The following is an 18,132-nucleotide window of genomic DNA, read 5'->3' as shown; positions in this document are numbered from 1 at the left end:
CCCAAGAGTTCCCATTTCTCCACATGCTTGCCAACACTTTTGTTTGTTTTTGACAGTAGCCATCGTAATGGGGGCAGGGTGATATCTCCTTGTAGTTTTGATTTGCACTTCCCCAATGGCTAGTGGTCCTGAGCATCTTTTCATGGGCTTGTTGGCCATTTTGTCTCATCTTTTAACTAGTATAGACCTTGAGTAACTTACCAGATTTAATAGCAACAGAATCACTGGGCCCCTCTACTAACTACATCTTTCTCTGTAGTAGTGGGATATTCCATAAAGCTTCATTTCCCTACTCCTTTCAGCTGCCTGTGTAAAATCTTCATCTGCTTCTGAGGCTGGTTCTTGCCTGTCTCCACTAGCTGTGATCCAGTCTGACACAGTCCTTGAGATTCTGCAGTAAGCGGGCACCACAGTGAGGAAGAGATGAAGTCAGCCAGTTCTGGGTCCCCTGAGAACCTCCATTGTTTAAACAAACCCCACGGACCTAGATTTTTACTTCTGAGACCTAGATCTCTTGTTATCTGCTGCTTCCCATCTGCCAGGTCTCACTTGTACCTGGTATGTTTCCTTGGAGATGATATTTCCACCTTCCCCAACTAATTTTTTTTAACGTTTTATTTAATTTTGAGAGAGAGAGAGAGAGAGAGAGAGAGAGACAGAGTGTGAGCAGGGGAAGAGTAGAGAGAGAGGGAGACACAGAATCCGAAGACACAGGCTCCAGGCTCTGAGTTACCAGCACAGAGCCCAATGCAGGGCTCCAACTCACCAACTGTGAGATCATGACTTGAGCTGAAGTCGGACGCTTAACTGATGGAGCCACCCAGGCACCCTATCCCCGCAACTAACTCTTGAATATGAAACTCACCTAATGCTCCAAATAACATGTGCTGATCTTCTCAAACTTTCTTTCTCAAATCTTGCTCAAATCAGTGGTTCTCAGTTTTGGTTGCACATTGGACTCAGCTGGGGAGATTTTTAAACAACTGAGGGCTGGGTTCCACCCCCAGAGGCTTCTACTTAATTGGCTCCATTGCAGCCCGGGCATTGGAATGCTAATGTACAGAGTCAAGGTTGAGAACTACTGACCTAAATTTTACAAAAAAAATTAATTAATCTTATTAATGAATGTTATTAATAAATCTTAATAGTTCTCTGTCTCTTGGTAGTATCCTAGATTGGGCTGTCCCTATGGAAGTTATCATAGTTAGCTCTCTGAGGTTTTACCCTCTGTTAATTATTTTTTGCATCCCAGGCTTCTCCTATGATCTAATCACTCAAGGATCTTAATTCCATTTGTGAAAGGAGTATGCCCCTTTCATCTTTTCCTATCTCTCTAGCCTGCCAGTAGAAGAAAATATCTTCTGTACCCCACCCTGGAACCCCTTCTACAGGCAGGAAGACACAGTGGCAAATATTAGGTCCAAGACCTGTTAGAAAACCCTTGGGAGTCTGATTTCTATGATTCCAGAATTCTACTAGAAGCCACTTATTTATAGGGCACCTGGTTGGCTCAGCTGGTTAAGTACCTGACTTAGGCTCAGGTCGTGATCTCACAGTTCGTGAGTTTGAGCCCCATGTTGGGCTCTGCTGCTCAGAGACTGGAGCCTGCTTCAGATTCTGTGTGTCCCTCTCTCTCTGCCCCTCCCCTGTTCATGCTCTGTCCCTTTCTCTCTCTAAAAAAATAAACATTAGAAAATTTAAAAAGAAGAAAATGCTACTTATTTCTGAATATATTGAGCTGGCATCTGCTGTTAGAGACACATGTGCAGCTGGGAAGGCAAGAAACCTCTGAGTCCAGCAGAAAAATGGTAGAAATAATACAGAAAGAAGATTGGCAATCTGAATTATTTGAAACTAAGTTGACTCATCTCTCTTTGGAAACTTCAGAATTTTTGCTTTTAGATGAATTCATGTGATTCCTCTCAGGTGTACCACCTCTAGAATCTGTGATTCCTGGAACTTTCATTCCTTAAACTCAAGATGTCATCGAGAGTCATCCAATTATTCTGCTATGAAAAGGTAAGCACAGTTCATTTTGATGCTATATTAGTTAGGGTGTGTGTTGTCTGCTTACTGGTCAGAGCCAGGGGGAAGACCTTTTATCCAAAGCACCTTCTCCTGTTGAGTCATATGAGCTGCTTTGTGGAAGTTGTCCTTGCTTTATTTTTTATTTTTTTAAATATGAAATTTATTGTCAAATTGGTTTCCATACGACACCCAGTGCTCATCCCAACAGGTGCCTTCCTCAATAGTCCTAACCCACCCCCCATCAACACTCAGTTTGTTCTCAGTTTTTAAGAGTCTCCTATGTTTTGGCTCCCTCCCTCTCTAACCTTTTTTTTTTTTCCTTCGCCTCCCCCATGTCTTCTGTTAAGTTTCTCAGGATGCACCTAAGAGTGAAAACACATGGTATCTGTCTTTCTCTGTATGACTTATTTCACTTAGCATAACACTCTACAGTTCCATCCACGTTGCTACAAAGGGCCATATTTCATTCTTTCTCATTGCCACGTAGTATTCCATTGTGTATATAAACCACAATTTCTTTATCCATTCATCAGTTGATGGACATTTAGGCTCTTTCCATAATCTGGCTATTTTGAGAATGCTGCTATAAACATTGGGGTACAAGTGCCCCTATGCATCAGCACTCCTGTATCCTTTAGGTAAATTCCTAGCAGAGCTATTGCTGGGTCATAGGGTAGATTTATTTTTAATGTTTTGAGGAAACTCCACACTGTTTTCCAGAGTGGTTGTACCCATTTGCATTCCCACCAACAGTGCAAGAGGGTTCCTGTTTCTCCACATCCTCTCCAGCATCTGTAGTCTCCTGATTTGTTCATTTTAGCCATTCTGGCGTGAGGTGATATCTGAGTGTGGTTTTGATTTGTATTTCCTTGATGAGGAGTGATGTTGAGCATCTTTTCATGTGCCTGTTGGCCATCAGGATGTCTTCTTTAGAGAAATGTCTATTCATGTCTTCTGCCCATTTCTTCACTGGATTATTTGTTTTTCAGGTGTGGAGTTTGGTGAATTCTTTTGGATACTAGCCCTTGTCCTATATGTCATTTGCAAATATCTTTTCCCATACTGTTGGTTGACTTTTAGTTTTGTTGGTTGTTTCCTTTGCAGTGCAGAAGATTTTTATCTTGATGAGGTCCCAATAGTTCATTTTTGCTTTTAATTCCCTTGCCTTTGGGGATGTGTCAAGTAAGAAATTGCTGAGACTGAGGTCAGAGAGATTTTTTTCCTGCTTTCTCCTCTAGGGTTTTGATGGTTTCCTGTCTCTCATTCAGGTCCTTCATCCATTTTGAGTTTATTTCTGTGAATGGTGTAAGAAAGTGGTCTAGTTTCATTCTTCTGCATGTTGCTGTCCAGTTCTCCCAGCACCATTTGTTAAAGAGACTGTCTTTTTTCCATTGGATATTCTTTCCTGTTTTGTCAAAGTTTAGTTGGCCATACATTTGTGGGTCCAATTCTGGAGTCTCTATTGTATTCCACGGTCTATGTGTCTGTTTTTGTGCCAATACCATGCTGTCTTGATGATTACAGCTTTGTAGTAGAGGCTAAAGTCTGGGATTGTGATGCCTCCCACTTTGGTTTTCTTCTTCAATATTACTTTGGCTATTCGGGGTCTTTTGTGGTTCCATACAAATTTTAGGATTGCTTGTTCTAGCATCAAGAAGAATGCTGGTGCAATTTTGATTGGGATTGCATTGAATGTGTAGATTGCTTTGGGTAGTATTGACATTTTAACAATATTTATTCTTCCAATCCATGAGCATGGAATGTTTTTCCATTTCTTTATATCTTCTTCAATTTCCTTCATAAACTTTCTATAGTTTTTAGCATACAGATCTTTTACATCTTTGGTTAGGTTTATTCCTAGGTATTTTATGCTTCTTGGTGCAATTGTGAATGGGATCAGTGTTTTTATTTGTCTTTCTGTTGCTTCATTATTAGTATATAAGAATGCAACTGATTTCTCTACGTTCATTTTGTATCCTGCGACTTTGATGAATTCATGTATCAGTTCTAGCAGACTTTTGGTGGAGTCTGTCGGGTTTTCCATGTATAATATCATGCCATCTGCAAAAAAATGAAAGCTTGACTCATCTTTGCCAATTTTTATGCCTTTGATTTCCTTTTGTTGTCTGATCTAGCACTTCCAACACTATGTTAAACAACATCAATGAGAGTGGACATCCCTGTCGTGTTCCTGATCTCGGGGAGGGGGGGACCTCTCAGTTTTCCCCCATTGAGGATGATATTAGCTGTGGGCTTTTCATAAATGGCTTTTATGATGTTTAAGTATGTTTCTTCTATCCTGACTTTCTTGAGGGTTTTTATTAAGAAAGGATGCTGAATTTTGTCAAATGCTTTTTATGCATCGATTGAGAGGATCATATGGTTTTTACTTTTCTTTTATTAATGCGATGTATCACATTGATTTGTGAATGTTGAACCAGCCCTGCATCCCAGGAATGAATCCCACTTGATCATGGTGAATAATTCTTTTTATAGGCTGTTGAATTTGTTTGCTAGTATCTTATTGAGAATTTTTGCATCCATATTCATCAGGGATATTGGCCTGTAGTTCTCTTTTTTTGCTGGGTCTCTATTTGGTTTAGGAATCAAAGTAATGCTGGCTTCATAGAATGAGTCTGGAAGTTTTCCTTCCCTTTCTATTTTTTGGAACAGCTTGAGAAAGATGGGTATTATCTCTGCTTTAAATGTGTGGTAGAGTTCCCCTGGGAAGCCATCTGGTCCTGGACTGTTATTTGTTGGGAGATATTTGATAACTCATTCAATTTCTTCACTGCTTATGGGTCTGTTCAACTTTTCTCTTTCTTCCTGTTTGAGTTTTGGAAGTGTGTGGGTGCTTAGGAATTTGTCCATTTCTTCCAGGTTGTCCAATTTGTTGGCATATAATTTTTCATAGTATTCCCTGATAATTGCTTGTATTTATGAGAGATTGGTTGTAGTAATTCCATATTCATTCATGATTTTATCTATTTGGGTCATCTCTCTTTTCTTTTTTGGAAGCCTGGCTAGAGGTTTCTCAATTTTGTTTATTTTTTCAAAAAACCAACTCTTGGTTTCATTGACCTGCTCTACAGTTTTTTTAGATTCTATTTTGTTTATTTCTGCTCTGATCTTTATTATTTCTCTTCTTCTGCTGGGTTTGGGGTGTATTTGCTGTTCTGCTTCTAGTTCCTTTAGGTGTGCTGTTAGATTTTGTATTTGGGATTTTTCTTGTTTCTTGAGATAGGCCTGGATGGCAATGTATTTTCCTCTCAGGACTGCCTTTGCTGCATCCCAAAGTGTTTGGATTGGTGTATTTTCATTTTCATTCGTTTCCATATATTTTTTAATTTCTTCTCTAATTGCCTGGTTGACCCATTCATTCTTTAGTAGGGTGTTCTTTAACCTCCATGCTTTTGGAGCCTTTCCAGACTTCTTCCTGTGGTTGATTTCAACTTTCATAGCATTGTGGTCTGAAAGTGTGCATGGTATGATTTCAATTCTTTTATACTTATGAAGGGCTGTTTTGTGTCCCAGTATGTGATCTATCTTGGAGAATGTTCCATGTGCACTTGAGAAAAAAGTATATTCTGTTGCTTTGGGATGCAGAGTTCTAAATATATCTGTCAAGTCCATCTGTTCCAATGTATCATTCAGGGCCCTTGTTTCTTTATTGATCCTGTGTCTAGATGATCTATCCATTACTGTAAGTGGTGTATTAAAGTCCTCTGCAATTACCACATTCTTATCAATAAGGTTGCTTATGTTTGTGATTAATTGCTTTATATATTTGGGGGTTCCTGTATTTGGCGCATAGACATTTATAATTGTTAGCTCCTCCTGATGGATAGACCCTGTAATTATTATATAACGCCCTTCTTCATCTCTTGTTATGGCCTTTAATTTATAGTCTAGTTTGTCTGATGTGAGTATGGCTATTCCAGCTTTCTTTTGACCTCCAGTAGCATGATAGATAGTTCTCCATCCCCTCACTTTCATTCATGTCCTCAGGTCTAAACTGAGTCTCTTGTAGACAGCAAATAGATGGGTCTTGTTTTTTTATCCATTCTGATGCCCTATGTGTTTTGGTTGGAGCATTTAGTCCATTTACATTCAGTGTTATTATAGAAAGATATGGGTTTAGAGTCATTGTGATGTCTGTAGGTTTCATGCTTGTAGTGATGTCTCTGGCACTTTGTGGTCCTTGTAACATTTCACTCACAAAATCCCCCTTAGGGTCTCTTGTAGGGCTGGTTTAGTGGTGACGAATTCCTTCAGCTTTTGTTTGTTTGGGAAAACCTTTATCTCTGCTTCTGTTCTGAATGGCAGACTTGCTGGATAAAGGATTCTCAGCTGCATATTTTTTTCTGTTCATCACATTGAAGATTTCCTGCCATTCACTTCTGGCCTGCCAAGTTTCAGTAGATAGGTCTGTCACTAGTCTTATTGGCCTCCCTTTATATGTTAGAGCATGTTTATCCCTAGCTGCTTTCAGAATTTTCTCTTTATTCTTGTATTTGCCAGTTTCACTATGATGTGCCATGCAGAAGATCGATTCAAGTTACATCTGAAGGGAGTTCTTTGTGCCTTTTGGGTTTCAATGCCTTTTCCCTTCCTCAGATCAGGGAAATTCTCAGCTATGATTTGTTCAAGTACACCTTCAGCCCCTTCTCTCTCTCTTCCTCTTCTAGAATTCCTATTATATGGATATTGTTGAGTTTGATTGCACCACCTAGTTCTCTAATTCTCCCCTCATACTCCTGGATTTTTTTGTCTCTCTTTTTCTCAGCTTCCTCTTTTTCCATAATTTTATCTTCTAATTCACCTATTCTCTCCTCTGCCTCTTCAATCTGAGCTGTGGTTGTCTCCATTTTATTTTCACCTCATTTATAGCATTTTTTAGCTCCTCATGACTATTTCTTAGTCCCTTGATCTCTGTAGCAATAGATTGTCTCATGTCCTCTATACTTTTTTCAAGCCCAGTGATTAATTTTATGACTATTATTCTAAATTCTTGTTCCGTTATATTGCTTAAATCATTTTTGATCAATTCGTTAGCTGTCTCTACTTCCTGGAGTTTCTTTTGAGGAAAATTCTTCTGTTTCATCATTTTAGGTAGTTCCTGCTGTGGTTCCAAACTGCAGGGCACTTCCCCTGTGCTGTCTGGAGCAACTTGTGTTTGAGGGCGGGGCTGAAGTCAGACCTGATGTCTGTCCCCAGGCCACCACTGAGGCCACAGTCAGACTGGTGTGTACCTTATCTTCCCCTCTCCCAGGGGCAGGACTCACTGTGGAATGGTGTGGCCCCTGTCTGGGCTACTTGCACACTGCCAGGCTTGTGGTGCTACTTCGATGGGATCTGATGTATTAGCCAGGGTGGATCCGCAAGGTGCACAGGGGTGGGAGGGGCAGGCTCAGCTCACTTTGCCATCGGTAGTCCCCTGTGGGAGGGGCCCTGCAGCATTGGGAGGGAGGCTGACCTGTCAGAGGGATGGATCCACAGAAGCACAGAGTTGGGTGTTTGCATGGTACAAGCAAGTTCGGTGAACTGGTTCCCTTTGGAATTTTTGCTGGGGGACGGGAGAGGGAGATGGTGCTTCACAGCGCCTTTGTTTCCCGCCAAGCTGAGCTCTGTCTTCCAGGGCTCAACACCTCTCTCTGCTGGTGTCCTCTTGCCCTCCCACTCTCTGAGCAGAGCTGTTGACTTATAACATTCCAGATGTTAAGTCCTGCTGGCTGTCAGAACACACTCCGTCCAGCCCCTCTGCTTTTGCAAGTCTGACTTGGTGGCTCTCCCTTGCCGGGGGGCTGCCCCTCCACCTCCCCGGCTCCCTCCCACCAGTCTGTGTGGCACGCACCACCCTCCACCCTTCCTACCCTCTTCCATGGGCCTCTTGTCTGCACTTGGCCCTGGAGACTCCGTTCTGCTAGTCTTCTGGCAGTTTTCTGGGTTATTTAGGAAGATGTGGGTGGAATCTAAGTGATCAGCAGGACGAGGTGAGCTCAGCGTCCTCCTATGCCGCCATCTTCGCCAGTAATCCTGTCCTTGCTTTAATTCCAACAGCAGCACTGGTTCCATGTTGTTTGAGCCACACAAGGACAGAAGGTGTCATGATAGACAAGCCTCTAGGCAATGAGTCATTAGGTCAGACCTCTCTCAGGAGTCAGAGGTGAGTGTGCTCAGCACAAAACTGCAATCAATCAGGATGCAGTTAACATGCTAAGTGGAGCCCTTCCTTTCCCTGGAAGGAATAAAGGACTGTCTAGTTGGCAGTCTCTGCCAGGCCTTTAAGAGGCCCTTGTCTCAGGCTGTTTGGGCTGTTGTACCAAGTTACCACAGACTGGGTGCCTTAAGCAGCAGACTCTTGTTTCTCACAATCCTGAAGGCCACAAAGGGTTCTTGGTGATGGCCTGTTCCTGGTTTGCAGATGGCAGCGTCCTTGCATCTTCACCTGGTGGAGAGCAGAGAGGCAAGCTCTCTCGTGCCTCTTCTGAGAGGGCACTAATCCTATCATAAGAGCCACACTCACATGACTTAATTTCCTCCCAAAGGCCCCATCTCTGAATACATCACTAGGGTTAGGGTTTCAACATATGAATTTGGGAAGGACACAAACATGGGGTTTGTAACAGCTCTTCTCAGGGTTCTAATGTTAGTGTTGAGGAATCCTATTGAGCTTTTCCACTGCTGTCCATCTGCCAGCCTGCCTGCCTGCTCCAGGATCCATCATCCTTGTGCCCAGTGGACACCCCAAACAATTCAGATTAACGTACTCAACTGCTCATCCCAGACACTGAGTTTCTGCCTCCTGCCAAGCTCCTTCCCAGGTCACATTGCTGCATGTGATTCCTTGGTACCTGCCTCATTTTAGTGAGTCAGCTCAGGCCCAGGCCCCAGCCCTGCCCTGGCCTCACCCTGTAGGTGCACATGTTCATGCCTGACCTTGGTGGTGATCAAGAGCAGCAACATGGGGCAAGGCTTAAGATTCAGGTTCAAATGATTCTCTGTCATCTGCTATCTGTGAGACCTTCCCAAGCCTTTTATTTTCCTCAGGTGTAAAACTGAGAAAAAACAGTAATTACCTAGTAGGATTGCTACGATGTTTAAATGAGATAATCCACATAAAGCCCTTGGCACATTGTGAGCGCTCAATAAATGCAATAAATGTTATCTGCATTGTTTCAGTTGCAAGAAAAATAACCAAGTCAATCTAGCTCTAGAAACAATAGGGCTTGTTGAAAGGCTACAGAATTTCACAGAACCTAGTTTCTATTGCAGTAAGGACAGATGGGTGTCCAGGAACTGGGAAATCACAGAATCTCCAACATCCATTTTTCTTTCTTCCTTTTAATAACAGAACCCTAGCATTGAGGTGAACTCATGGCCTTCCAGCAAAAGATAATATTTTCTAGACATTCTTGCAACTGGGTGTGGCCATGTGACCAACTTCTGGTTTGATGTGGAAGTGTTGTATGCAACGTTGTGACCCTAAGGGGGCATGTTCCTTACTCCATCCTTCTTCTGATGGATGTATATGGTAGAGAGCTATTTTGGACCACGCAACCCTAAGGATGAGGCCACAAACTCCAAGGAGCCTGTGTCCCCAGCAATGAGGTTTTGCTATATCAAGTGTGGACAATTTTTGTTCCAACTATTACCTGGGAGAGAAAAACAAGATCTTCTATCTTATTTAAGCCATTTTATTTTTGTCTTTATTGTGGTGGTTGAACCTGTGTCATAATAGATAAATCACTTGCTCTCATTGGCTTATGGAACTATGGCTTCCCTTGACCCAAAATAAATACTACCTTGAAGTGCAGGCACTCAAAATTGTATATTCCACTTCCAAATTCCAACAAGAAGGAATCTGATTGGCCAAGCTTGGGACTGATATTCAGCCTGTCCCTGTCATCTATGGTTTTGGGATGTAGTGAGAGAGGAGGAGGGTCTTGTGGTGTAGAGAGCTACCCTATACAAAGACCATCAATGTTGCAGTTTTATTAATAATAGAATATGAATTGTTTCTGGAATGGTAAATTGCTTCCGTTAAGTTGTTAGCTTAAAAAGTTATAATTATTGGAGCACCTGGTGGCTCAGTCGGTTGAGCGCCTGGCTTCGGCTCAGGTCATGATCTCTCGGTTTATGAGTTCCAGCCCCACGTTGGGCTCTGTGCTGTCTGCATGGAGCCTGCTTCGGATCCTCTGTTTCCCTCCTCTTTCTGCCCCTCCCATGCTCATACTCTCTCAAAAATAAATATTAAAAAAATTTTAAGTTATAATTATTAGTAATAGAATATGGGTGTTAAGATAATTATTGGCCTTCCTAAAACTCTAAGATATAATGCATATGTCCAGAAAACAAACCTTTGGTAATGTAACAACAACAACAACAACAACAAAGCTTCTAGGAAATGTTGTAGATCAGAAAAGATTGAAGACAAATCCCCAGAATCTTCTACTTGTGTAGGATGGTATTATAATCACTGGATAATACACATTCTGCACAAATAAAAAAACTCAAACATTAAAACATGCTTCAATTGTGTTTACTTACTGAATTGACAAAGTCCAAAAGTATACCTATAGATTTTATAAATATTTTTAGCCTAAATTAACTAGAATTAGCCAGAAAATTCAATATGTTCAGGAAAATTTAAGTTACTCAAGATTTTGCTGTCTGTGAAATTTTTTAGCTGTGATATTATCAAAATGATTTTTATGCTCATGTAAGTAAACTGGGTGCTGTAGGTACATTTGGCTCCCATAGATTCACACTTAAGTTTAAATGTCATTCCTAACCTCTGATCAGTATCAGAGGACAGTGTGAGATTACCGGGGATATGGTCTCTGAGATTCTCCTTGTCTTTAGCTGTGGAGCCATTTCATTTCCATCAGGCCTATACAGTAGCATTTCCAAATGTGTGTTCTGTAGACCACTGGGACCCACATACACCGCAAGAAAAGTGAAGTTCCATTGTAAAATAAATTTGGAAAATATGCTGTAAGTTATAGATCCCTCTTAGAGGGGCATAATGCCATACATAACAAAGGCTCTGAGACATCCTGCTGAAATGAAATGTGTAACATCTGTTGACCATTGTTTAATCCTGTGTTTCCCCCAAGTTTCACATTTGGGAAAATGCTGTGAATATGTATATATTAGCATTGGGTGCAACAGATGCAATAATGAGGCCACGGATAGAACTGTAAGAACCAGAGGTCAAAGTAGCATAATCAGAGATGAGGTTGCCCAAGAAAGATATGATACTCATGCTTTTAAGCTGGGAAGGGCTACAGATATGTTTAAACAGAGCAAAAGGTGTGAAGAGATATGTACATATTAGTCTTTATAACCAGATATGCCCAGGCCTGAAAACAGCCATTTGTATACTTTGTCATTTACAAGGCAATACATATGTATGTAAACTCTTACTCAATCCTCATATTAAACCCATAAAAATAAGTGTTACTCTATTTTGGAAATGAGAAAGCTGAATGTTAGAGTGGATGGTGATCGGCCCTTCAGGGGAACAGACACACTGCAAAGGAAAAATGAAGCCAGGATCCTTGGGTGTGCGGGTTGGGGGGGGTGGGTGGGGGAAGTGCATATTCAAATAAGTTTGGAGAGGTACAATAGACCATTGAACATTCTAAAATATTGTCACAAACAACTCATTTACCTTCAATTTCACTTGGCATTTGTCAAACTTACTTGCCTGCAAGACATGTTTTAAAGTTATTTTTCCATATTAATTTCCTATCAACTTTCTGCGGAATATGCTTTGAAAATGGCTGCTCATTATCACCAGCATTGGTTCCGTACTGGCTAAAGATAAGAATCATCATGGCTGTAGCCCTCCCATGATTCATGGCTTGTTAGTCAGGCTACATGACAGAAATCCACGAGGATTCCTGGAACTGGATTCAAGTTTACTTTTGTGGGTTCTAGAAAGAACACCCTTGCTATGTAATTAGTATCAACCTGATTCCCCTCCCCACAGCAATCTGCCTGAATTACGTGAATGTGACTTTGCTCACAGGGTTTTTCTGTTGTGAGTCCTTTCCAAAAATTGAGCCAGGTTGACGCCTGCCACGGATTGCTTAAAGTATTTGGAACCTTATATACCTTCTGAAAAATAAATGGGAAGCTTGGGCCAAACTTTAAAAATGAATATTCCAGATGAAAACAAACTGATAACCATACCCAGATGTTAATTCAGTGAATACATCTCATGTGGTGCCATTGTAATGGCACATTCCAAGTTTTTGGTGGGCCAAAGTGCGGAATGCTTACAGTCTCCCAGACTCCAGTTAAAAGCCACATGTCCTTTGTTGGGGAAGTCCTGCTTCTTTCAGTTGCCATATTTAATTAGACCAGTCTCCAAGCAGTCTATGAACAGTCATTATAAACACATTGAAGGATAATTCCAGGAAAGGTACCTAACAGCATACCGTGAAAATGCAAATACAAAAAGGCATAGAAGTCACAGACTTCACCCTGGAAACAGGTTTTGGTGGGGAGGAAAAGTTAATCCCACTTCACTTTTCCTTGATTCAAATTTTCCTTTAATTCATATTCATCCTAAGTGACTAACTGAACAGAAGAGGGAGTAACTTCTAAGGAATATTTACATGTCTGATCTTTTTTTTCCCCCCAGCTTTATTGAGACATAATTTATATAATAGCATTGCGTGAGTTTAAGGTATACAATGTGTTCATTTGATACACTTATATATTGCAAGATAATCACCACAGTAGATTAGTTAACATTTCCATCACGTCACACAATTGTCTTTGTATGTATGTGCGTGTGGTGAGAACAATTAAGATTCACTCTCTTAGCAACTTGCAGTAAAAAATATAGTATTGTTAACTGTAATCATTATGCTGTACATTAGATCTCCAGAATTTATTCATTGGCATATAAAATTGTAGAAGTTTAAGGTATTCAGTGTGATGGTTTGAAGCATGTATATACCGCAAAGTGTTTTCCATGATAAGTTTTTTTTAACACATCTATCACCTCATATTTGGTTGTGATGGCGAGAACATTAAGATTCTACTGTCAGAGCAACTTCCAAGTATACAATACAGTATTGTTAGCTACAGTGACCATGCTGTATCTTACTTAGATCCCTGAAATTTATTCATCTTATAACTAGAAGTATATACCCATTAACCAACATCTCTACATTTCCTCAGTCCCTTGGCCCTTGGCAACTACCATCCAACTCTCTGTTTTTATGAGTTCAGTGTTTCTTAGATTCCACATGTAAGTGAGATCATACGGTATTGTCTTTCTCTGTCTGACTTATGTCACTTAGCATAATTACCCTCAAGATTTATCCATCTTATCACAAATGGCAGGATTTCCTTCTTCCTTATGGCTGAATAATATGCAATTATGTGTATGTCTATACATCTGTATCTATCTCACATCTTTATCCGTTCATCTGTTGATAGACACTTCGATTATTTCTATATCTTGGCTATTGTGAATAATGCTGCAATAAACATGGGAGTGCAGATTTCTCTTTGAGATAGTGGTTTCATTTCCTGTGTATATATATATATATACCTAGAGCTGGGATTGCTGGAGCATATGGTAGTTCTATTTTTAATTTTTGGATACTGTTTTTCGTAGTGTCTATACCAATTTACATTCCTACCAACAGTGCACCAGTGTTCCCTTTTCTCCACACTCCATTTCTCTGGCCATTTTTTAATTTAATTTAATTTTTTGTTTCTGAAAGCAAGTTTTGTTTAACTAGGGGGTTAAATACATTACATAACATTAAAATTGAAGAAAAGTTAAATAAAAAACCAGCGTGTTACTTCACATGACATTGGATAGCTTTTGCTAGTAAGTTGCAAGGTCTACAGCCAGCTACATGACTGATACATCAGTTTGAAATTTGTTCCCTTGTCAAAAGTTTAACTCTGATAGAAGGTTGGCCTCACATTCTGGTGTTTGGATGTCAATTAGCTACGGATATGTCTGGTCAAAAAAACCTTGGTGGCAAGCCAGATGTCCTATCACACTTCACTAGAGAGAAGATGGTGACTCTAAGCCCTGTCTACAGTAGGTTGGAGACACCAGGGATCTTTCTTTGACTACCAAGGACTCCCTCTAGCAGCACGACTGCCACCGACGTCTTACCTCATCCTGTCCTCTCAGCTCTGCCGCGGGCTGTTCAGGTGGTGACATTCTCTTAGGTCAGGAAACTCTGAAGAGGGAGAGCTGATGAGCTTCTGGCCAGATGTAGCCTGCTGTGATCTTGGGGCTTTGGGCTTGACTGAAACATCACATCACTGCTTGGTTTCAGGCCAGATACTGCCAGACGCCTACTGCTTGACCTCTGTTTAAATGAGGGACTTCAAGACTAGACAGCATGGCTCTTTTCAGTTTATCGGATGAAGGAGTTACACTAGTCCAAGTTAAAAGCAGACCCCAAATGGTTACATTATACAAGCTGTGAGGTTTTCAAACTTATGACATGGGATAGAAGGGAAATTCTGCTCATTGCAAGGAAATCCTCACTTAAGCTTCAGTGAGCCAAAAGCACTTAAAACCCATGAAACTTCAGCTGGTCGTCCTTAGCCATTCCAATCTCTGTGAGGGAGGAACTGGCATATATACTTGTACTGGTCTCCCAGTAGCTGAATTACTTCTCCATATTCTGGAAGCTCACTTATAGTACCATTGCAGGCAAATTTCTTCTTAAATGCTTTCATTAGTTTCTTTTTATTTATTTTTTATTTTTTTAAGTTTATTCATTTTTGAGAGACAGAGAGAGACAGAGCGTGAGTGGGGGAGGGACAGAGGAAGAGGGAGACACAGAATCTGAAGCAGACTCCAGGCTCCAAGCAGTCAGCACAGAGCCTGATGCGGGGCTTGAACTCACAGACCGCAAGATCATGACCTGAGCCAAAGTTGGTGGCTCAACCGACTGAGCCACCCAGGCACCCCACTAGTTTCTTTTTATCATAATCATTAGTGATCCCTTAGATAGTACTAGGGGTCTTCCTGTTGTTGCTCTGTTGAATTCCTTTTTAATATAGACTTTTAAATGTTTATTTATTTATTGAGAAAGAGACACACAGAGAGAGAATTCTAAGCAGGCTCCACACCCAGTGCAGAGCTGACAAGTGGCTCTATCCCAGGACCTTAAGATCATGACCCGAGCTGAAATCAAGTCGGTGTCTTACCTGACTGAGCTACCCAGGCACCCTTCTCTGTTGAATTCTGAGGATATAATCCTCAGTGCCAGTAGGAAGCAGATCATCACCCTTACTTGTATCAGTAAAGGGATCAAAAGAGTGAAGGTTTTGGATAGTGGATATTCTATAGGATTCCTTTTCCTCAGTGGAAACAGTGGAAAAATGGTGGGAGAAGGTGGGCGTGGGGATAGAGCCTTGAGAAGCAAAAGGCTCAAGGAGGAGGCTTCTGAGTCCTTGTTGAGCAGTGACTCTGTGACTGGGTCTTTGACCATTTTTTAATTGGTCAGTTTGTTTTTGCTTTGGAGTTGAGTTCCTTACATATTTTAGAAATGAACCACTTATTAGGTATATGATTGACAAATATTTTCCACCCTTTCTCTGACCCTCTGTAGGTTGCTTTTTCATTTTGTTGTCCAGAAACTTCGTAGCTTGATGTAGTCCCACTCGTTTTTGCTTTTGTTGCTTATGCTTTGGTGTCATATCAAAACAATTATTGCTAAGACCAATGTCAGGAGCTTTTTTTCCTATATTCTTCCAGGCATTACAGTTTAAGGTCTTAGCTTTCATTTTCGTAAGGTTGTTGAAGATAAGGGTCCAATTTCATTCTTTTGCATGTGAACACCCAGTTTTTCCAGCACCATTTACTGAGGAAACTAGCCTTTCTCTGTTGGATATTCTTGCTTCCCTTGTCAAGTATTATGCAAGTGTTTATTTCTGGGCTCTCAATTCTGGTTTTTAAGTCTATGTATCTGTGTTTATGCCAGTACCATACATACTGTTTTGATTACTATAGCTTTTTAGTACAGTTTGAAATCAGGAAATGTGATGCCTCCAGCTTTGTTCTTCTTTCTCAGGATTGCATTGTCTTTTTGAGGTCTTTGGTCCCATATGTATTTTAGGATCACTATTTCTATTTCTGTGAAAACTACCATTGGAATTTCCATAGGGATTACACTAAATTTGTAGATCGCTTTTGTTAGTATGGGCATTTTTCTTTAATATATGAAATTTATTGTCAAATTGGTTTCCATACAACACCCAGTGCTCATCCCAAAAGATGCAGTATGGGCATTTTTTAAAAGTAGTCTTTGCACCAGTGCAGAGCCCAACATGGGGCCCGAACCCATGACCATGAGATCAAGACCTGAACTGAGATCAAGAGTCGGATGCTTAACTGACTGAGCCACCCAGGTGCCCTGGTAGCATGGACATTTTAACAATGTTAATTCTTCTGATCCATGAACATGTTATATCTTTCCATTTATTTGTGTCTTCTTCAATTTCTTTCATTAATGTCTAATATTTTTTGTCTTATAGTTCCTCTCTTAAATTTATTCATAAGTACTGTATTGCTTTTGGTGCTATTGTAAATGGGATTGTTTTCATTATTTCTTTTTCAGAGAGTTCACTGTTAGTGTATACAAATGCAACTGACTTTTATATGTTCATATTATATCCTGAAACTTTACTGAATTTCTTTAGTCTAACAGTTTTTTTGGTGGAGGTTTTTAGGGTTTTTCTTTCTGCACAGATTATGTCATCAGCAAAGATGATTTTATGTCTTCCTTTCTTATTCTGATTTGGGCACACTGAAAGCTGGAGGCCTGCAGCCATGGCCTCAGGGTCTTGACACTGGTGCACACACTGCATTATAGGCCGGTGATTAGACTTGGTCAGCAGGGTGCAGGTGCACAGTAGTTGCAAGCAAGCCCAGGAGGGGAGGCCAGTGACATTGGAGGCCTACATCCAGGCCCAGGAGCAGCTGCAAGGGCTTTGGCCCTCCGTCATGCCCCTGTAGCTGCAGGATCTCCCCACTGGCATGTATACAGCAGAGGAGACTGGTGATGGGATTCAGGGCAAGGGTGTGCAGGTGCATAGCCAGAGCGGCTAGCTTCAAGCATGCACTTGTGAGTGAGGGCCCACTACAGGGACTATAGCCTTGCCTTTTGTACTTCTACAGCTGCAGAGGCTGGGGGTTGCTAGTGGGGATTCTAGGCTCTGCTGGGGGTGGGCAGGCTAGGAATTGGAGAGGAATCAGGTGGCTGGAAAATACCTGTGGGATGAAAACCCTGTAAAATCTGCAGGCGATGTACAGCGACTGTGCTTGTCATTGAGTTTTTCAGTGGCAAAAGCTGCTGGACTCCTTGGCAAAGCAGGTCACTGGGAACCTCCTGGTGCATGGCTGATACTGGTAGCCCTTGCTCTTCCTTATTCCCGACTGTCTCTCTACATCTAGCTTTGCCGGTGTCTAGGTGGAGTGAGGTAGAAGCTGGTATCTGGAAAGACTGTAGAAGCTGGTTGATCATCTGCCTTTCCTTTCCCAGCAAGAGAACTTTCTCTAGCTAGCGCATTTCCTCTCCAGAATAGAACAGCGCTGGCCTTGGGGTGTGGGGTGGGAGGTTGTGAAATGATGTAGGATGAATGGAGCTGTTCTTCCTTCCCTTTAAATGAAGTTATTCTCAATGTTTTTGTTCTACGGTGTTGCTGAGGTTTCTAAAATGGACTCCTGAGCTCCCCCAGAGTTATTCTGGTTTGTGGATAGCTATGTAATTGTTGATCTTTGTGGGAGGCAGAGGCTGAGGTCTCCTACTGCACTGTCATGGTGTCACCACCTAAATGTTTTCTTTTTCTCAAGTTTATTTATTTATTTTGAGAGAGAGAGCAAGCAGGAGAGGGACAGAGAGAGAGAGAGAGAGAGAGAGAGAGAGAGAGAGAGAGAGAGAGAATCCCAAGCAGGCTCTGCACTGTCAGTGCACAGCCCAATGTAGTACTTGAACCCACAATGAGATCATGACCTGAGCTGAAGTCGGAAGCTCAATCGACTGAGCCACCCAGGCACCCCCTAAATGTTTTAAGATAAAAATCCATAGGGACACTTGGGTGGTT

General features: G+C 41.3%; 1 pseudogene; it reads right to left on the bottom strand.

The window, feature by feature from the left end:
* Window positions 1-14,591: 14,591 nt before the first annotated feature.
* On the bottom strand, window positions 14,592-17,426 carry LOC101097974 (annotated as a pseudogene).
* Window positions 17,427-18,132: the final 706 nt, after the last annotated feature.

This window comes from Felis catus, chromosome B2, assembly GCF_018350175.1.
Source record: "Felis catus isolate Fca126 chromosome B2, F.catus_Fca126_mat1.0, whole genome shotgun sequence".
Lineage (NCBI taxonomy): Eukaryota > Metazoa > Chordata > Mammalia > Carnivora > Felidae > Felis > Felis catus.
This window is presented reverse-complemented; position numbering and strand designations above follow the sequence as displayed.